Below are 22,204 nucleotides of genomic sequence, written 5' to 3' on the forward strand. Positions count from 1 at the left end.
GTGGTGGTACGGTGGCCGGTGGTGGCGGCGCTTCAGGGCTGAGGTGCTCCCTTCCCGCAGGCACTGTCACCACGCACTTTCCATCTGTCACTTTCAGAGCGAGAGGGGTGAAGTCACCCTCTGGGGCTTCCCTGATGGCCAAGGGAGCAGGGTTCCGGCTTACTATCCCTTTAAACTTCTCTTTTTTCGTTTGTTTGTTTGTTTTTGTTTTCTGCAATGAACATTCCTGCTTTTATTTCTACAGCTCTTGCTTGAACTGGGAAGGCTCATTTGCCTAAATCTTTGTGGACGAAGAGAGAAGGAAGATTATACCTGCTCCTACGAGTTGCTGGAAACACTGAATGAGCCACTGTTTCTGGCACAAGTTGGTGTTTTGATTTATGCCAGATCCTTTTGAAAGTCTAAAATGCCAGGTAAATGCACGGAGTTACTTTCTAGGCAAGGAGGATTTACAGACTCTTCCCTTTACAAATATGTGTTTAGGCCTTCTGAGGAAAGGAGCAAAGTCCGATTTTAAGAAGAGTTCCCTGAGGTTAGCTAGAATGGGAATGGTTGGCTTTTTTCCATTCTTTGCAAAAAAAAAAAAAAAAAAAAAAAGGATGTATACTCCCAGGTAAGACCTCAAGCAAGCAAACAAAGCATAGATGAACAGGCGAACCTTAGCTGACATTATCACTTGTTCCCAAAGAGACAAAGAGAGGAGGGAGCCTGCTGTATTCATTCCATTCCTTTGAGGCTCCTAAATTTATCTCTTATCCCAGGCTGGTGGAGAGGGGCACAAAGAGGTGGATTTTGTACCTCCAGGCAAGAGCAAGATAGGGAACAGATAAAATTCCACCCAAAGAAATTACGATAATCAGCTGGTAAGGGATTTAAGCCCCCTGGGGTGGGGAAGAGGGGGAGAAGAGCCCTCTGCTTCCAGCTCAAGTACAACTCAGAAAACTAACAAAGAACTGTGTGATTTCTCACCCTGGGAAGGGAACACAGTTGGATTCCAACCCTGGAGCAAGAGAAGGTTAATAACTTTTGAATTTCCTACAGGGAAGCAGCTTAACCTGGACAGTGGCTATGCTTTGGCCATCACGAGCTCAAGGATGCTTGTGATTCTTTCCAATCAAATTACAACTGATGGTTCATCTCCTTATGCTGCGCTGATGTGGAAAATTCCAGCTCCATTACGACCAGGAGGGTCTTCCCTGTCCTAAGCATGTACAAGAGTCTGGAGGGCTTGGATGGTGTCCAGCAAACAAGGGAATGACCCTTTGAGCTCCCTGTTGCTCCAAGTATGGTCTGAGGACCAGATGTATCGGCGTCCACAGGGACCGTGTTAGGAAGAACCTCAGAATTCACTCCAGGTCCACTGAATCAGATTCCCAGGTGATGCACACGCACATTAATGTCTGAGAAACACTGTAGATCACCCCCCCCAATACCACCCCCACCCCCAGAGGCTGACAGCACTGTGGCTTCAGTGGATCAAAGGAGCTTGGATGCCTGGGGCTCAGTCTCCCTAAAGGAGCCACCCAGCAGACACTACCCTCTAGAATTCTGCTGGTTCCTCATTCTTCCCAGGACCGACCCAACCACCTTTCTTTCATTCCTTCTCCCCTTTCTTTCATCACAACCCCCTCAATAATCCCAAGCTTTCAATCAGCAAAAGCCTGAAAGACCAGTCGTCTACAGGGGACAACTAATCGAGGCTTCACCAGCTGCCCTCCCTCCCAGCACCTGCCCGGAGGTGATGGAGCACAAAGGCAGGGCTCTCTGTTCTCAGCCGAGGATGGAGGCTGGCGGGATGCGGGGGAGGGATGGGGCGGAGGAAAACCACCAACACAAACACCATCTCGATCCATTATCTTGCCACCCTTGTAATTCTTTAACTCTTGCTCTCAATTACATCTGGATTTAAGAGTGCAAAACAAAGGCTTATGCTGTAACTTTAATGGACTTGTTTTTATAGGAAAAAAATGAGTCCCAGAATCCTAGAAATGATTGCTTCTAAGACTCACAGGGATTTAATGAGCTCCTAGTTTAGAGATTAAGGATTTTTTTTTTTTTTTTTTAGCATCAGTGGAACGTGTCTCCTGCCCTTCTTCCAAAATAAATCACTCGGGGAATCCTACCATATAAGCCGAAATAGTGTTGCTTTGGTTGACAGATGGGGGACACAGAACCCCAGCTAGACGGTTCCCTCTCCATCCCTATAGCAGCCTTTGCAGTGAGACAGGAAGACTCCAGCTCAGTGGAGCAAGGGGTGAAGAACCAACCTCAACCTTCCACCCAACACTGGAGATCTCCTCATGGCTTCCTTTCTCCCACCTCTGATCACTCGCTTCCAGAGAGAAGTCTCCCAGGAAGCCAGACCCAACGCCCAGCAGTACCCAGCACCAGAATACGCTTCCTACATGATACCCAAATTCACTTCCCTGTCACTTTCACCCCGAAGTCTCAGTTCTGCCTGGGGGGGGGTGCAAGGAAAAGGCCAAGTTCCTCTTTCCCATGATTTACAGTGCGTCTCCCCTGGAGTCTCTCATCCAGATGAAACAGGCACTTACATCTATGACAAATGGGTGAACGCAGGAAAAAATGCAGCAACAATCGAACGAGGGGGTGGGAGAGAGGTGGAAACGGGAGGACGAGAAGGAAGAGTCTCCCCAGTCCCTCGGGGACCTCCTCTAGCTTGAGAACAGTTCCTCTTAAAAAGTGACATGTGGAGTTCCCGTCGTGGCGCAGTGGTTAACGAATCCGACTGGGAACCATGAGGTTGCGGGTTCGGTCCCTGCCCTTGCTCAGTGGGTTAACGATCCGGCGTTGCCGTGAGCTGTGGTGTAGGTTGCAGACGCGGCTCGGATCCCGCGTTGCTGTGGCTCTGGCGTAGGCCGGTGGCTACGGCTCCGATTCAACCCCTAGCCTGGGAACCTCCATATGCCGCAGGAGCGGCCCAAGAAATAGCAACAACAACAACAACAAAAGACAAAAAGACAAAAAAAAACAAAAAAACAAAAAAAAAGTGACATGTATGAGCTTGGGGAGCTGAACAAAATATTCCAGAAAGACCTTAAGCCAGTGTTTTTCAGACTACAGGTGGTGACCCCTGTCAGTGGTAAACAGCCTCTCAGTGGTTCTAAACCATCGTTTCGCTTAACGAAAGAACAGAATAGAGCAGAGAATGTCGTTGTTCATCAGCCAGCCTCGGGGTCGGGGGTGGTTTGGAAACATCTTTTCCAGTTGTGTATATACGTGCGTGTGTGTCTGTGTGGCTGTTGTGTGTGTGGTGTGCCGGAATGCGGTACCGGGTCTTGATGTAGAATGTTTCTTACTGGGGGTCACAAGTCATGTTCCAACACTATGAACGAGGCTCCACAATCACCCCCATTCTCAGATGAAAATAATGAGACAGATCAATTATTAACTTGCCTAAGGTCACCCAACGAGTAAACGCCAGGGCTGAGACTGGAACGGGATGGGAGAGGCGGGTGGGAGGCAGTCTGACTCCACAGCATGAACTTGAACCCCTCCCCTCAGGGCCTCCAGAATACGAAACAGCCACGCCGTGCAGGCAGGGGGAGGGTGCTGCGGGACCAATCTTGGGACCAGGAGGCACCTTGCAGGCTCTCCTCTCACCCATTAGACTCACACTCCCTTCCTTCACTCAGGGCACACCCACACCAACCCCAGTGAGCTTTTGTGGAAGGACCACACTGCCAACGCTCTGGGTCATCAAAGAGGCAGAGTCCCATCTACCAGAATTAACGTATTCCTTTCACCCTGGGCAGAGGGCTTCAACCAGCCGTGTGAAGGCTGAGCGAAGATTCAGTCTGTATTTTTCCACTAACCCACAAAGATATGTGTGAAAGATGTTTCAAAACCTCATCGACAGCCAAATCCACCTCAGTGCGGTGGTACCAGACAAGTGGCCATCAGCCCCTCCTTAATCCATGTCACGTGTTTAATAGATTCTTGATGCTTTAGTCCCACAGACAAACTCTAAAAACTTTCTAGATCCCGAGAGCTTTATTGGACAAATATTATCACTGTCTCGCAAAGGTCTGTTACGAGCATTCATCACCTCCGCATACTTCATCTTTCTCACTTGTGTGCCCCAAGGCTCTTCCTCCATTACCGACCACAAGACAAATTTTGGTAGCGCTTGAGTCTACTCTGCTATAAAAGGAAGTCTGTAATTTTGATATGTAAGGCCCTGGGGTGTGGGAGATCCCAGACCCTGGCCAGAGAGCTCTGTCCTTTCTTCCGCAGTGTGGTTCTCAGAGCACCAAAGTCTTATTTTTAAATTCTGATTCTGGGAGTTCCTGTTGTGGCTAAGTGGGTTAAGAGCCCCACTCGTATCCATAAGCATGTAGGCTCGATCTCCGGCCTTGCTCATTGGGTTAAGGAGCTGGCGTTGCTGTGAGCTGTGGGTAGGTCGCAGACATAGCTCGGATCCCGTGGTGCTGTGGCTGTGGTGTAGACCAGCAGCTGTAGCTCCGATTCGACCCCTAGCCTGGGAACTTCCATATACCACAGGTGCAGCCCTAAAAATTTCTGATTCTGTGGTACTTTTCCCACCACATGCTCTGATCACCCTTCCTACAGGGGAGATGTGGAGAGTTAGGCTTGCCTTGACCTATGTGAACCCGTCTTGGCTCCCTATAATCCCTGCTTAGAAAAGGAACTTCTGGAATTTTGCCTAGGATTATCATAAGCTCAATGTACCATATTTTTCCCATGCTCAAATTGAGGCAGTGTTTTTTTTTTTTTTTTTTATTCCTTCCTGGAAACTCACCTCCCCAGAAGGGCCCCTGGAATGATCCATCTCTGCCTGGAGGGGCCTCAAACAAAGCAAAGGAAGTTGGGGGTAGTTAGGTCTTTAACTTAGTATTAGCCAGGATTGTTCTGCTTCTCTGGTTTGAAGAGCTTCCTCCTTGATAAAGAAGGCAGTGTCCTTTGGGTTACGGTCTGTTCTATAAAATTCTGTTCTGTTCTATAAACATAAACCGTGTACCGTATTTTTCCTCTCTTGTTCTGCACAGGGTTCGGAAAGTCTCCTCCATCTTCTTTAGGTCTCAGTGGTTCAGGGAGATGGGACACGGCTACACCTAGGAAGGGTTCATCCTTTCCGTGATCCAAACCCAAACCTTGGGGCGTGCTTGAGGAACCAGCGCAAGGGAGGAGTCACCGGCAAGGCGGGGGTGCTGGACGAGCATGGTCTGTTTGGGTGAAGGCCCGTCCCTCATTATCAAGGGAGTCACACATCTGCATCAAGGAAAGTTCAACGCTCAGGATGCCTGGGAGGATTGGACGAGATCATGTTTGTAAACCCTTGGTGTCAGGCACGTAGCCAGGATTTAACAAGCCGCCATTAGCCCTGTCATCATTACTTTTGCTGTCATCCAAAAGAGCTCTGGTAGTCCTCGGCTCTCCAACAAGCCTTCAGGGCCTACCATGACTCTGCTGACTCCAGGGGCTCCTTCAGCAGCTGCCTCTTCCAGCACATAAACACCCCAAGCCAGAGCAGGCTGAATTCACTGAGGCTCCGGCTCTGCAGTTACCTAATGAGTCAGGCTTCTCAGAATCTCCATCCCTAAAGACTGGGGCAGTGATCCCACCCAGTCACACTTGCACTGGAGGGAGAGGACAATGGGCTGGGGTCCATCCCAACCTCACCTCCTCTACGTACTGAGCCTCTGTTGGCTCCTGCCTCATTGGGTTGTTGTGAATGTAATTATGGGAAGGTGCCTAGCGCAGAACCTGATACCAAGTAGAGACGGAAGAAAGTTCACCAAATTTCAGCCCAGACGTCTGAGTGCCTGGCATCTTTCTGGGAATTATAGGAGGCAGGTATTGTGGGGAAATGAGGAGCCAGGGAGAGAAAGAGTGGTCTTGGAAATAGACACGTCTCCTCAATTGCTCATTGGCAGGTCCTGGCAGAGAATCTGCCCCTGAGGGATTTTGGCTGGGTCTGTGGTGTGGAAGAGAAAGAAAGGAATCAGATGATAAAGATGAGGCCTCTTCATGAAGCACAGAACCCAAAGCTCCACGACTCATCAATGAAGAAGCTGGGGTTGGAACCCAAGTATGTCTGACCCCATAGCCTACGCTGTTTCAACTTCCAGAAGCTGCAGAGGAAAGGCATGGCCTCCCAATAGGGCCTGAGAACAAGTCTCTCACTTTCCAGATCCACCAAATGGACACCAAAAGCCCAGGTTACCTGGTGTGATCCCAGACCCCGAAAGTTTGCTCAGACTGCTGTCAGGCCATGATGCAAAACAAAGTCCAGCCAACACGCTGGGAAGTTCCCAAGTAAGGACTGCCCATTAAGAGAGTCTCACACTGGCCAGAAATGGCCAGTTCCTAGCACCCATGTGCTTCTCATCAGCTGGGAGCTGCCCGGAGAGCATGACCTCGGCCTGAAGGTTCTGCAGCCAGAAGCTGTCACCTACGAATCCCCTCGCAGTTGAATAGTAAGTCCTTCATTGAAGAGAGGTCCAAGCAGTGCGACCACTTCATGGCTCCCACAGTCCACCTATTCCCTGTACCGATACATGTCTCCAAGCTCCTGGCCGACATCTCTCCCGTCTTGGAAGAGGGAGGATGATCGGACAAACTCCAGCTCCCATCACTGCAGCCAATCTTAGAACTTCAACTGGAACTCATCATCTCCTTCCTCAACTACCGGTTCTCAACCCCCGCCCCTCCCCTGAGCTGTCACCTTAACAGGTCAGATTATGGGACCCAAGCCTTCAATCCTCACCCCAAGGCCTGCATTGTGATTCTCCTTCTGGGGCATTCCACCAAACTCACACCACATGGTTTTCTAAACTGGCATCTCCAACCCCAAGATCTGCTGCTGTGGACAGCCCATGAGGAAGGCATCCTCGTACTGCAGCCTGTTCTTGCTGCAGAGTCCTTTCCAGCCCTGGGCCCTGCTCACAGCTGGGAGCCTTTCATGTCATCATATGGACTGGAACAGTATCCCTAGATAGGGAATGTGTGCCTTCAGAACCCAAAAAAGTCCAGCTAGCATTTTGCTTTATGGTGGCAAAAAGCAAAATGCAGCGATTTGTGGATCTTTGTAAGGCACTTTCTAGAGCACACACTAGAAAGCTTCCTATCAAAGCCTCAGTGTGCTAGTCACCTCTTGCTCATCCTCTTGGTTAGTATAATGTCCTCAAGGTCACAGGTCAGTGCGATGTTCTGCAGGACGTCTGGGTGATCTACACCTCTGTGGCTCATGTTGTGACAAAGAGCAAGAGATTTAACAAGACCCTGGAATAAAACTACAAAGGTACACTCTTGTTCATCCCATGTGAGTAGGAGCTATTTCTGACCTTCACATTTACCAAGTCAACGGCAGCATATCCTGCACCTGAAGCCATATCAATCTGCTCTAGCAAAGACCCTAGGTCTCCAGGGGAGCTGCATTTGGGGCTTCTATTTGGTAGAACTTTCAGGTGTCTGGCATCACACTCTAGAATTCATCTGGTTTCTGCAAGGACCAGACTGATAAACTAAACAAAAATATGATAGGACCACCGCTCCCATATCCTGGGGTCCTTAATGGCAGCGTCAATATCTGCCACCTCCCCGTGATACAGCGTTGGTTTTGATTTACTGTCTTGGTTGGGGTGGAGCATGGAGAACAGAGAGTGGAGAGGCAAGAAGAGAAAGGAGAACAGCTTCAGAGACTTCCATTTGGCCTTCTCCACTATGGTAACTTTCCCTCCATAGGTCATGACCCAATGTAAGGATTATTCCATCTGCCAAGTATGTCAACCCCAACTATACATTCAGAGATCAGATAAATGCGTGCTTGGGACACTCACATCCCCAGTGGGGCTACTATAAGCTGGACTCTGGGCAGGACTCCATTGGTACTTGTCTCTCGTATGTAGGTCCATAATGACGTGTCAGGTTTCTGGGTATCAGTGTCAACTCAGACCCTGGGTCCAACTGTCCTAGAAATACCTGGTTATTCACATCCCCCATATAAACAGACGCTGGGTAAATGGCCAAGAGCCCCTTTGTGGAAGGACTGGAAAAATCCTTCCAATATGTGCTTGCCATGGTATAGTACCCTTCCTCCTGGAGTCCCAGCCCCCTCTTCAGTCAACAAGTTCTCCCTTCTACTGACACAAAGACCTAAAACGTGGACCGGGCCCAAGAATTGGGCAAGAGCTATTTCACTGGGGCCACCAACCTAAACCTGCTGCTGAAACATTCTTGCTTCCTCTTAATGATACACCCTCATTGATTTACTCTATTTTGCCTGTAGGGCAACTCATTCTGTTAACCGTCTCCACAGCCCTCTGAAGGTCAAGCTCCCCTGGCTGCCACCCTAAATTTTCTAGTTTTATAGTCATTGTGACCTCCTGGCTTTCGGAGGAGCCATAACTCCCGCTGCTACCAAAAGGCCAAGCTCGGGGACAGTCTATTCCACCGTCACCTTCCACCATCACCTCTTCTCGCAGAGGAGAGAGCCGCCATGGGGCCGAGGGACACTGGCGCCCTCGCACCAGCACACCCCTGATGAACTTGGCGTCTCCTTGGACTCCCGTGGACCATCATCCTCGGATGGGTTTTGACCTCACCTGATATACCCGCTCTAGCGCATCTGCTTCTCTGACATTTTAACCCCTTTCCCCTCCATTCGCAGTGGCAGTTCAGGCATTTCCCCCTTGCTTGGCAGGCACCGTCATGTTCTCCAGGTTTCTAGGAGCTTCCTAAGCAGCAGATTTGCACTGTCCCCCTGGATCCTTGCCAGAGGTTAAATCCCATATCCCCAAGGAAATAATCCCCTTATCCAGTCATCTGTTCTGGATCTCTTAACATGCGGTATAATTCTTAGAGTTCTTCTGGGGTACAGTCCATTTCCTCCCATATAGGAGTCGGGCTGGGTCACGATGCAACTTGGTTCTGATTATCAGCCTGGCGGCCAGGAAAGGAGACTGGGGCAGACTCTAGAGAAGACCCCTGTCGCCAGCTGGCGAGAAGCCGCCTCGGTATCTTCCTGCACACAAGGAGTGCTATCTCTTGGTGGAGAGGGGTGGGCCACCTCTGCACGCTCCGATAATGCAGAGTCTGGGGAGCCAAAACATACAGGTGCCTCCTTCCTACGTGTCAGGTCTCAGATTTTCCTAACTAGGCCCACGAGGGCCTGACCTCAGCATAGGAGACTTGTCTCAGCGGAGCATTCTTCATCTTTGAAGCTAGTCTATCCTGGATTTTGATCATAAACTTTTTCTGCTCTCCCTCTCTCTCGGCAAGAAATAAAGGTTTACTTCGTATACCACCAAAAAGCCCCTTTACACTTAGTTTTTAAGTGCTCCCAGCTTTTCATGAGCTCTCTGAAGGGTCAGTGTAACTTATGTGACTTAACACAACCGGCTAGTTCCATTGACTGTGTCTACATTTCCCCTTGTGCTTTTCAAACACCTTTATCATTGCACAGCCAGGTGTTCCTTCCGCCGGAACATTCTTCCAAGCGTTACCAATGGAAGTTTTAGCAACTGAGCCACCATTTGTACCTGGGACTATCATGCTTCCCACACCCCTGGGGACGAGGTCTTCATTTTACGGCTGGGCAGCAAGTGATCCAGTAAATAAATCCACCTTACCTCCTGTGCCAGCGTTTGTCCTTCAGGAAGCACACACTGTGATGGAGTAAGAAGTACAAATACTCGCTGGGAAGTGATGCCTGTGAAAGATGAAGGAAGAGCAGGATTAGGCCATCTGCAGACCTCATAAAGCTTCTTCCCGCTGCTTGAGAGCTGCCCATGGAAAGTGTGCTACCCCAAAGTGCTTCAGTAAGGGGAGGTCCACTCACTGCACTCCTGGTAGCTTGTTGTGAACGAGTCTCCCAGCCCTCCACTAAAGACATGGCAGCCGCCACCCCGTACCCACTGAATGTAAACTTGTTTGGAAAGAGTGTTGTTGCAGATGTCATGAGTTAAAAGGTCACTTTGGGGGAGGGTGGGTCCCTAATCCCGTAAGAGTAGTGTCCTTATAAGAAGAAGGCCATGTGAAGACAGAGGCACACAAGGAGAACACCGCAGGAAGATGGAGGATTAGAGGGATGCAGCCGCAAGCCAGGGAGTACAAGGGGCTACCAGAAGCTAGGAGAAAGGTTTAGAACAGCCCCTTCCCTAGCACCTTCGGAGGAGCAATGGCCCTAGTAAGTCCTTGATTTCAGACGTCTAGCCTCCCGAACTGTGAAATAAATAATTACTGTAATTTAAGCCACACAGTTGGTGACACTTTATTATGGCAGCCCTAGGAAACCCATAACAGCTGAGTAGCAAGCTATCTTTGAAGGGAGAGCAGAGTGATACACCAGTTGACACAAATTTTAAACTGGCTTCACCTTCCCTGGGTGGGGGTATGAACTGGGGAGGGAGAAGGTCAAGGTCCCGTGCTTTCCTTTGAGACCTCCCACCACCACGCCCCCCATGCTGGTCCTCTGCTGTGGGGTGACAGAGACTTAGGCAGCCCACTGGACGAGAGAGGCAAGGCTCTAACAGGGCTGAGCCCCATCCTGGCCTGGTAGCTCATCTGTGCCCATCACTCGGAACCTCTCACGCTGGGGCTTCCTTCTCCTGTGAAACTGGCTCTCTGTTCCTCTGAAGCTGAAGACACTCAGTGAGCGGAGGGGAAGGGGCTGCAGAAGCTGCCCTATTCCAGGCCCAGCACCTCTAAAGAAGAGCCTGCTGCAGTCTCTCAGGCACACACATGTATATTGGGGGGAAGGGGTGTAGGGATTTCATCAGGTTTCCAAAGACGTCTCTGACCAACCTGCCAGAGGTAGGACCCCTGGCTTAGTCCAAATCCTCCCCTGGACCAACGTCTCTCCTGAGCTCTGCACTAGACTCACAACCTGCCCCCGCTCCCTACAGCCCCGGAGACCTGCCCTTTGGTGACACTAGGTTCCATTTCTCTTTCTCCAAAGAAGGCTTTAGCCACAAGGCTTGCCCGGTGCCTCTGGATGTCTCCACAGACAAAACGCCAACCACATGCGGTCTCAAGGAGGTGGAGGTACCAAGTAACTGAAACGGGCAGTCTCTGCCACTGGAAAAGACGGGCATGCCTTTTGGGTTAGTGAAGCAACCTGAGTTGCCTTTGGGGGATGGTTTTAAGCAGTGGCGAAGGAAAACCCCATGCCCTGAGCTCCCCTCTGTGCCAGGCCTGGTGCAATTCCTTTGCCTTCTGCGTCTCGCTGTAATTGTCCCCATTTTGTCAGTCAGATGTCACGGGCTCAGACCGAAGGGAATGGTCCGAGGCCGCCTGACAGCGGAGTGGTGGTGCTGGACTGACCAGGATCCCCTGCGTCCTGACAGCATGCTGCCCTTTCTGGAACCATCCATGTGGAGAAAAGGATGGATGATCTCCCAATCGGATTCAAATAAAGGTTTTCATAAAGTTCTCTGGGTATCAGGGGAAATTTTTAGGGAGACTTTGACACTGGCGCAAAGGATCACTGGCTGCCAGGTCCTAGAGTCCTCTTCCAGGTTCTCTTCCCATTTTATCATCCTTGAGATAGGCTACAACTCTCTAAGTAACGGAAAATCGATAATAGTAACGCAAAGTATTCTTTTCCATAGCAGTGCAAGGGAATTGCATCCGGTGCAATGACCTCGATGACGGCCCCATGGGTAGACCCATTTTGTAAACATTTTTAAATACATCAGCAGTCGTATGACCCACATCTATGAGGTTTCCTTAACTCTCCTCCGACACAGCGGTACCATCTTACTGTTCCCTCCTTAATCAGGAGGCTCCCTGACACGTGTTCATTACGTATTTGTAAGTGGCTGGGAAATTCATACGTATTGGGTGACTTTTACTCTTGAGGCCAGCCTGCGACTTATCACCCGAAGTGTGATAAGGTTTGAGAGGCCGGACTTTGTATCACCCAGAACTGTCCTTTTAAGATCTCTTCCAGGGAGTTCCTCCTGTGGCTCAGCGGGTTAAAAACCTGACTAGAACCCATGAGGATGCGGGTTTGATCCCTGGCCTTGCTCAGGGGTTTAAAGGTTCCGGCATTGCCGTGAGCTGTGGGGTACGTCACAGATGCGGCTCGGGTTTGGCATTGCTCTGGCTGTCGGGTAGGCTGGCAGCTGCCTCTTGGATTTGACCCCTAGCCTGGGAACTTCCATATGCTGCAGGTATGGCCATTAAAAAAAAAAAAACTTTTCCGGAGTTCAGAAAGAGACATTCTTTTCCTTTTTGTTCTTTATTTTTACTACTACTTCCTGTCTTCTTAACATCTATACTTGTGGGTCTCATAGGAAGGGCCCCAAGCACAGTCCACTTGTGTCCCTTAGTGGACAGGCAATGTGTGTGGCCAGGGCCACGCGGGAGGCATTTATTGACACTGTCACCTCCTCTGTTTACTCTCCCTCCCAGGACAGACTGTAACCCAGCAGGATGGGAAGGGGACAGGAGGTTCAGACTCCTTCTTCCACACTTGGGCTCTGACAACAGGAAAGGCTGTTGGAGGTTCCAGCACGGATAACCTCCTGGGCCAGCGGGAGCCAGACAAGTCAGGGAGTCGGGGAGAGCAGACAGCTCTGACCAGGCTGAAGATCCACCAACGTCTGGAAGGTGATGCCATGGGTCCCTGTTGGTCCCCTGCAGAGACCCAGCCTGCGCTGAGCCCCAGAGCCGGAAGGACGCCCTCCCGAAAGGCAAAGTTCAGCATTGGTTCCCCAGAGCCGTGGTCTCCAAACCTCTTTGATCTCATGACCACTATTGGTTAAAAACAATCGAAGCATGCTGTTTAAAATATGTGTGCATTTTACTTCTAACTCTTATATATATATTTGTTTATATTAAACAGCAATAAAGCTTAATGACTTTTTCATTATTTAAAAAAATGACTATAGGTGTTCCCGTCGTGGCGCAGCAGAAACAAACCCAGCTAGGAACCATGAGGAAGTGGGTTCGATCCCTGGCCTCACTCAGTGGGTTAAGGATGCAGTGTTGCCATGAGCTGTGGTGTGGGTCACAGACACGGCTCGGGTACCTAGTTGCTGTGGCTGTGGTGTAGGCTGGCAGCTGTAGCTCTGATTCGACCCCAAGCCTGGGAACCTCCATATGCCGAGAGTGCGGCCCTAAAAAGCAAAAATAAATAAATGAATAAAATAAAAATTTTAAATGAATATAAAGAGAAGTTCTTCCTGCAGCCCAGAGAACTGTCTTGCCCGCTCACTGTGAAGTCCACACTGCCCGGGAGTGAGCCCAGCTCCACAGCACAGGAGGGAGCAGAGCACGTGGAGTTTAGAGCTTGATGACTTCAGATAAGCTGTGTCTCCTCTCCGAGTTCCTCCATCTGCTTCCAATCAGGATTATCGTACCTGTGGCTGCCAGGCCTCCCTTACAGTTTTAACATAAACACCAGCTTTTGTGCAAAATGTGACGTGCTATAATTATCTGCTGTGAGGTGTCATTTCCAGGAGCCTGAAATACTGGTGCTTTTTGTTTTTGTTTTTGTTTTAACAGCACACAAAGCCTTTCGAGCCAGAATGAAAGCTCAGGTCTAAAATAGGAATGCCCCCGAGGGTGACACCTGGCCAGAATAAACTCACCAGAGCAGAGCAGCTCTCAAATACCCCCAGTCAGATCCTCTTCCAGGGGGAAGGAATCCTGGGGGGACAAAGGGGCGTAAATCAGGGCCCCCAAGTGAATGCCAATGTTGACTTCGCTTCTAGCAAGAGCTGAAACTTTGCAGTGATAAACATTTGCTCAAAGTAATAATAGTAACTACTCTTTACTGAGCACTCAGGATTTGAAGTGCTTTACATGTATGATTTCATCTCATTTTGGAAATAAGACCAGGGCTAGGGCTGAAGCGTGATCAGCCCCTTTATGGGGAGATTGAGATGCGGAGACCTTAGGCACACTGGCAGAGCCGCCTGGCTGCCAAGTCCGAGACCCAGGTCCTCTGCCCCCAAGGCCACCTGTGCCCCACGATCCAGCACAGCACGCTGCCTTCCTCCCTGGGCGCCTCCACCTGCAGTGACGCCAGAGAGGATGCCCTGTCAATTTCCCTCCAGACTCTCCCTTGGGCCAGTGGGCCACCAGCGGCCGCAGAAAGACCCTGGGATGAAGGAAGGCCACCAGCAGCCCCAAGGCTGGCACAGCCACACTCACAACTGCTTCAGAGCTGGAGCTGAGGAGCATTTAAACTCATCCAGACTCTCAGCCACACTGTGACCCCTCAGACGGGGGCCACAACAGTGCCGCGCCCTGCGTGGGAACTCCCAGCCCGTGGCCGGCTGGCTGGCTAAAGAAAGCAAAGCTGCTGCATTTGTCAGGGGCACTGGCCTTGGAATCGAGCTGCGGTTTAAGTCCCAGCCCTGCCACTTATTCACCATGCCTTTCGGAGCAAGCAGCTGAATCTCTGGCAATCTGGGTTTCTCTATCCGTTGCCTACCTCAGGATTGCTTTGCTATGCGTTCATTCATTCACTCAACAAACAGCAGGTTGAACTGAACAAAATTGCTGGTGTTCAATTGTTCATTTTACCCACAAAACAGCCACCACGTGTGTTTCAGTTCTAGCATTTCTCGAGGGCCATATTTGTCAGGTTCTACCGAGACGCAGAACCAATAGGTTTAAGAGAGAAAGAGAGAGAAAGGGTGCTTTTGAGGAATTGATAGATTCCCCTTCTTTTGAGGGGGTGGAAAATCTGAACTCTCTAGGGCAGCCTAGAAGGCTGGCAAGTCAGGTTAAGAGTTGACATTGGGGTCTTGAGTCTCAGTCTTGCAGGCTAGCTGGCAGAAAACCCAGGCAGAGTTTCGCTGTGACAGAGTCTTTGAGGAGAATTCCTGATTCAGGAAATCTGCGTCTTTGCTCTGAAGGCCCCTCAGTGACTGGATGTGGCCCACCCCACATTCTGAAGGGTGATTAGCTTGACTTAGAGTCCACCGATTGTAAATATGAATCATTCACCTTCAGATACCTTCACAGCAGCATCTAGACCAGTGCTGACCAAACGACTGGGCGCCATAGCCGCGCCATGGTGACAGAGAATTAATTTTGCACGTGCCACCGCTACAGTGGGCCCTGTTGTGTGTGCTTGGGGTACATGAGGGACTGACACTGACAAAGGGGCCTGATCGAGCGGAGCTGACATGCAGTCAAGAGACAGCAAGGCAACAACCAGCACGATAAACAAACCACCGTGTGTCGGGTTAAGAGGGGAAAACGCAGGCTGAGGGGGAATGAAGGTTCAGGGGGCTGGCAGGCCCGGCCCGCAGAGCGGTCAGGGCAGCTAGGCCCCCTTGAGAGCCAAGGCATGAAGGCGGGGCGGGGTCGGCCACGCCAGAGCTTTCGGGGCAGGGGGACCCCTCAGTGTGGAGATGTTCGAGAACTGAAAGAGGCCAGGGCAGCTGGAGCGGAGGAGGTCCAAGGAGAATATAGCAGGATGTGAGTTCGGAGAGGTCCTACGGGGCCTTGTAGGCCAGTGTCAAGTGAGAAAACGAGGGTTAAATCAGAGCCACATGCACGTCACGTACCCAGCCTGGACTATGGCAGAAGGTAAGTGCCTTCCATCCTTGAGAGCAGGCCAGGGGCCTCCGGGGCAGTGCTTTGCCCTTCCCACCCCTTGGATTCTGTGTCCTGGACTCTGGATTTTACCCACTTCGTTCCTAGAAAGGGATTTGGGGAACCAGCGGACCGCTATGACAGCTGGAGTGTCCAACAGCACCTGCCGTATACATGAGAGAGCCAGGACCCATCAGGAGAAGAGGCCAGAACGCCCCTGCGTGGGCCAGGCTGAGACACATGGGCCGCTTCCCCCACTGGCATCCCAGCCCTGTCCTATCTGCCCAGGCCAGCCTGCAGCCCCGGCCAGCTCTGTCCCGGGCTTTGTTCCTGAGTTTCCAAGGCCCCTCTTCCTGCCAAACAAAGCCCCCAGCCCCCGCCTGCCGCCCAACAGGCACCTGGGGCCTCCGGGCCTGGGAATCAAAGCCTGTTTTGCAAAGGAGGCCCTGTGTTTGGAGAAACACCCATCCCCTGCTGCCCAGCCCTTCAAAGAGCTCGCATTGTTCTGTGCTGAGAAGGCGCCTGCTGACGCGAGGTCTGGGTGGGGGCTGACGCGGGTGGACCTCTGATCTCAGGCCAGGCCCCCCACACCACTCAGGGGGGATGCAGGGGCCAAGCCAGGCACAGTCTGTCTCATGGCACTGTGCCCCTCGCCCGTCCTCTGCCCACCTGAGCCCCAGCCCTTGTGTCCCCGCTGAGGCCAGGAGGCAGCGGCCCAGGCCCTTCCACCTGCCCAGATGGCAAGGCGGGCGGAGAAGGGCATCAGGACCAGCACTGAGGTGGACGCCCCAGGGGTGTTCCAGGGCCAGCAGGTCGGACCCTATGGGAAAGCTGCCCGCGTTTCAGACTGTGAGACTGAGGCCAGAGAGGGGAGAGAACTGGGCCTGGGGGAAGACCAGCCTTCACGCTCCACCTTGGTGGCGAGAGGCCCGGGGCCCAAACATAGCCAGGTGTTTTTTTTTTTAAAAAAAGGAAGATTTCATATCTACTCTTCTCTCCACCAATGTTGTTTTTATTGCAACTTAACGTCAGGTAAAAGCAAACTTGAGATACGTCCTCTTAACAGAGAGGGGAGGTCACCACGGAGCGGATGCAGAGTGCTTGGAGGTGCTCTCCTGCTCCTGCTGTCCTTCTCCTGCCACTGCCACACAGCCCAGAGGTGGCTGAGGAGCCTCTTAGCCTCACCCCTGTCGTACCAAGGTCTCTCAAGGCACAGAGAGGTTAAGCCACCTGCCCAAGACGATACAGGAAGCCAGGGACAAGCCACAACTCAGACCCCACCTCAGGGGCTACTTCCGCATTCTTTGTTTCCTCCAACGACACTCGTGAAGCTGGGGCGCCCCAGGTCCCTTTGCCACAGGGTCCCCAGGAGCAAGGTGTACGTTGCAGTCCAGGATGCCGACAGAGATCAAGAGTTCTCCAATCAGGCAGCCTTGAGGGTCCAGCAAGGCCCTTCCACTGCAGGACCTTCAGCCAACTACGGGCCCATTCTGAGCCTCAGGTCCCCCAACCTCTGCCAAACAGGAAAAATGACAGCCCACAATCTTAGAGGCTACTATGAAGATTCACTTAAGCGAAGGGGCAACGTGTGAAAAGCCCTCCGCGCCTCATAAATCATTAACACTCAAGAAGCGTTATCATGAGAGTTAATATTACCCCACTTTCACTGTCTGGAGCAGAGGGGAAAGGAGGGGCCCCGGGGAAGGCGCGGCCTTGTCTCTCTGTGTGAGCTCTTCCTGAAGCAAAGAGCAGCAGCCTCTTGCTGCCGCTGCAGGGAGAGGGAAGGGCCGGGCAGGGAAGGGGAGAGGGTTGCAGAGGGAGACTTCTGAGCCCCGGCCTGGGATTCTCGCATGTCACCTACTTGGCTTTCTGGGCCCCCGAGTGCGACCTTTTGACTGTCAGGATATCGCTGTCCTGGTCATTTGTCAAATGTCTGATGACCACAGAGGTCACTTCCAGCCCCAGGTTCCTGGAAAATTCCACGAGACTGTTTGAGGCAGTAGTAGGGCAGAGCAGAAACTGTGGTGACACCTTGAGCAGAACACTTCCTCTCTGAGACCTGCTGGAGAGACCGGCAGGCGCGGCGGATGCAGGTTCCCACCCCAGCCCTGCCACGTGCTCGTCTGTGTGAGCTCGTGCAGGTCCACCAAGCTCAATGAGTCTCAGGTCTTCTTCCACCAAACAAGGACAAGAGCCACACAAAACCATGAGTTGGGATATTCATTTACTGGACCCTAAATGGTGCAAGGTGACATTATCCAAAATTATTTTAAAAAGGCCAATTGTAGTAGGTGGTATCATACAGATGCTAAACAAATTAGAAATCAGATTCTCTTAAAGTGTTGCCAAGGGAGAGGGAAGGGCCTTGCTGGACCCTCAAGGCTGCCTGATTGGAGAACTCTTGATCTCTGTCGGCATCCTGGACTGCAACGTACACCTTGCTCCTGGGGACCCTGTGGCAAAGGGACCCGGGGCGCCCCAGCTTCACGAGTGTCGTTGGAGGAAACAAAGAATGCGGAAGTAGCCCCTGAGGTGGGGTCTGAGTTCCAACTATTTTCTAGGTGATGCTTCATCAATAAATTGGAGTTAAGGAGTTCCCATCGTGGCTCAGTTGGTTAAGAACCTGACTAGTATTCATGAGGACACAGGTTCAATCCCTCTCCTCATTCAGTGGGTTAAAGATCTGGCGCTGCCATGGGTTAAGGATCTGTTGTTGCCATGAGCTGTGGTGTAGGTCGCAGATGCAGCTTGGATCTGGCATGGCTGTGGCTGTGGTGTAGCCCAGCAGCTGTAGCTCCGACTCAAACCCTAGCCTGGGAACTTCCATATGCCACAGGCAGGGCCCTAAAATGCAAATAAATAAATAAATAAATAAATTGAAGCTGGAGTTCCCATCATGGCTGCACAGAAAGGAATCTGACTAGTAATCATGAGGACGAAAGTTTGATCCCTGGCTCCGCTCAGTGGGTTGAGGATCCAGCATTGCCATGAGCTGGGCTGTAGGCTGCAGACATGGCTCGGATCCCTCCTTGCTGTGGCTGTGGTGTAGGCCAGCGGCTCCAGCTCAGATTCGACCCCTGGCCTGAGAACAGCCATATGCTGCAGGTTCAGCCCTAAAAAGACCAAAAAAAAAAAAAAAAAAATTGGAGTTAAACCTAACGTCCTTATGGTATTAATAATAGCTGCCATTTGTTGGTTGTGTATTACAGGCCAGACACTCTCTGTACCTGGTGCTTTTCGTGTATTGACTCATATCGTCTTCTCGACAAGTCCGTAAGGAGGGCTGCTTATCCCCATCTGACAGATGGGGAAACCGAAAAGTGTCTGCTGGGCATTCAGCCTCAGGCAACCTGCTATCCGAACCCCTCTTTCCACCACCGCACACACCGCCTACCTGCTCAGCGCCTGTGAGGTGGGTCAAAGAGGGGCTTGTGTATCAGTGACAAATGGCAACTAACAGTGCCACTGCTACTGCCTGGCCTGGCCAAGAACCAGATCAAATACTGGAGGATGGAACTACAGATGCAAGTGTTGAGAGGGGTTGTTAATATTTGCTTTTTAAATTATAAAAGATCTGCCTATGGACGATTCATACAATATAATACTCCACAAATAGTAAAATCTAAAGATGTCTTACTGTCCATTGACAGAGGAATGGATAAAGAAGATGTGGAGCATATATATCATGGAATACTACTCAGCCGTAAAAAAAGAATGAAATCGGAGTCCCCGTCGTGGCGCAGTGGTTAACGAATCTGACTAGGAACCATGAGGTTGCGGGTTTGGTCCCTGCCCTTGCTCAGTGGGTTAACAATCCGGCGTTGCCGTGAGCTGGGGTGTAGGCTGCAGACGTGGCTCGGATCCCGCGTTGCTGTGGCTCTGGCGTAGGCCGGTGGCTACAGCTCCGATTCGACCCCTAGCCTGGGAACCTCCGTATGCCACAGGAGCGGCCCAAAGAAATAGCAAAAAGACAAAAAAAAAGAATGAAATCATGTCATTTGCAGCTACTTGGATGGAATTAGAGATTATCATAGTAAGTGAAATAAGTCAGAAAGAGAAAGACAAATATATGATTCCACTTATAAGTGGAATCTAACTTTAAAAAAACGATATAAATGAACTTATTTACTAAATAGAAACAGACTCACAGATTTTGAACACACTTATGATTTTACCAAAGGGGAGACATGGAGGGAGGGATAAATTAGGAATCTCAGATTAACACACACACTCTAATGTATAAAATAAATAACCAGGAAGGAACTTCTGCATAGCACAGGGAACTCTGCTCAATATTCTGTAATAACCTATATGGGAAAAGAATCTGAAAAAGAATGGATATGTATATAACTGAATCACTTTGCTGTCCACCTAAAACTAACACGACATTGTAAAGCAACTACAGTCCAATACGATTTTTAAACAATAAAGATGTCTTAGAAGAATCTGCAATGACATGGAGAGAAACACAATATTGTGAAGTGAAAAGAAAAATAAAACCAGTCCCTAGACAATACGCCTTGATCGATATTGAAATGCGATCGTTTAGAAGAAAGCCTGGAAGGACCTACACGGCAACTTGTTAATACCAGTGGTGGTGGCTGGACAATAGGTTTGCAGGTGGTTGGGGGTTTTTCTCTTTTTGATCAACTGTATTTTCTAATTACTTCTCTTGAATCAACATGTATTTCTTTTGTGATTTAAAAATATTCATAAATGCAAGATGAGTAGTGACTTAGGTCTACCAGCTTAAAAAAAGACTGAATTCTATTCTATCACATTCATTTATTCACTCAATAAATATTCAAGTATGGGAGTTCCCATTGTGGCTCAGCAGGTAAAGAACCCAACTAGTATCCATGAGGATGTGGGCTCAATCCCTGGCCTCGCTCAGTGTTGCCACGAGCTGTGGTGTAGGTCACAGACACAGCTCGGATCTGGCATTGCTGTGCGTAGGCCGGCAGCTGCAGCTCTGATCCAACCACTAGCCTGGGAACCTCCATATGCCACAGGTGTGGCTCTAAAAAGACCAAAAAAAAAAAAATCCAAGTATGTACTATATATGCCAGGTACAGGCCCACTCTAAGTTCGTCGGTTCAGGACAACAGGGCTGTGAAGGAGAGGGTCACGGGAGGCGCTGGGATAAGGGGCATCGGAGCCCCTGTGGGGACTGGGCTCCGCTTTGAAGGACACACACCTTCCTTGTGACAGCCCAGCAGACCTGGGCTTTTTCCTCCAGGTGATGTCACTCCATGTTTATTCAAGGGAATCGGACCTTCCTCCTGAAGGACTCATCAGGAGGGAGATACAGAGGGTCACACCACATGAGAAGGCACCAAGAACAAACATCTGCTGCCATGATGGGGACTTCCATGCCACCCAATGAGTAAGTTGTCCCAACTGCCGTGCATTCACTTTTGCAGACGAGGACACTAAGGCTCAGAGAAGTAAAGCTGCTTGTTCGAGGTGACCCAGGGAGTGAGCTGGGATTTGAACCCAGCTCTGTCCAACTGAGACACCATTACCCTTCTCCTGTAGGAGCCACTGCCTCCCTCCATCTCCCTCACCACCATCAATGTTCTGGACACCATGTGCTGGGCACCCTGCTAAGGGCAGTGTCTGATACCCGTGGTCTCACCTTCCCCTGAGATGGAGTCAGGAGGGGGTGACGTTTGCCAGTGAGGAATCCCGGCTCAGAGAGGTTGGTCACAAAGCTCTGGAGAGGTGGAGCTGAAATTTGCAATCTGTCCTGATGGCTTCCTGAGCTCTGGTCCTTAACGCCTGCACCGCCCGCCTCTCCTCCTGCCCTAGGTTGGACTGGTCTGAACATCAAGGAGCAGCTTGGGAGTAGTAGCATCAGTGAACACAAAGAAGCATTGGCTTTCTTTTCCTTTTCCTTGCTTTTTACAACAGTCCAGGACTCTGTAATGTGGAAAGATAAAGGAAGCAGAGGGGTGCAGGGAAAGGGAAGGTGCGGGAGGACTTAACAATCCGTCAGGCTCTAAGACTCAACCCCCATGCTTCAACAGGACTAAAAATTCAGTTTCTGAAAAATGAGCATGGAAGCATGGCAGGGAAAGAGAACGGAGAAAAGGCTTGAACTCAAATTCTTAGAGGGACGGTTAAAGGAACTGGAAGTGCTCAACCTGGGGGAAAGTAATTTCCATTATTCAACTAACAAGTACATGTAAGGCTTCTCCTCTGGGGCAAGCGTTGTGCAAGGACATGGAAACAAACAGGACAGACATGGCTGCAGTCCCCACGGAAACTGAAATAGAGGGATGGTCAAGTTTTCTGCCCGCAAACATCTGAGAGACTGGCCTTGTTCTTCGGGGGCCAGCAGACAGTGCCGGGATCGCTGTGCAGATGCCTTGGTGGACAGATTTCGTTCCTGAAGACGGAGGAACTTGCCAACAGGCAGAGCTCTTCCAGGGTGGCTGGCTGCTTCGGGGACGTGGTGAGCTCCCCGACGTGAGGGGAAAGGGGGCATGAGCACTCGAGAGGCTGTGAAAGAGGGGCTGCTCCACAAATGACCGCTGAGTGGCTGAAACGATCCATGTTTATTTATCACAGTTCTGGGGGCCAGCCAGCTGGCCTTCTGGTGAGCTCTTTCCTCCTGACTTACAGATGGGGACCTTCTCTCCGTGTTCTCAGATGGCCTTTC

General features: G+C 50.7%; 1 long non-coding RNA gene across 1 annotated transcript in view; it reads right to left on the bottom strand.

Annotated features, from left to right (window-relative positions):
- LOC125132330 (uncharacterized) overlaps positions 1–22,204 on the bottom strand; it is a 108,624-nt gene that overhangs the window by 52,123 nt on the left and 34,297 nt on the right. Inside the window, exon 2 of the long non-coding RNA XR_007136205.1 lies at positions 9,615–9,694. This is a non-coding gene — a long non-coding RNA (uncharacterized LOC125132330). The remainder of the gene's footprint in view (positions 1–9,614; positions 9,695–22,204) is intronic.

Source organism: Phacochoerus africanus, chromosome 8 (genome assembly GCF_016906955.1).
Source record: "Phacochoerus africanus isolate WHEZ1 chromosome 8, ROS_Pafr_v1, whole genome shotgun sequence".
NCBI classification, from domain to species: domain Eukaryota; kingdom Metazoa; phylum Chordata; class Mammalia; order Artiodactyla; family Suidae; genus Phacochoerus; species Phacochoerus africanus.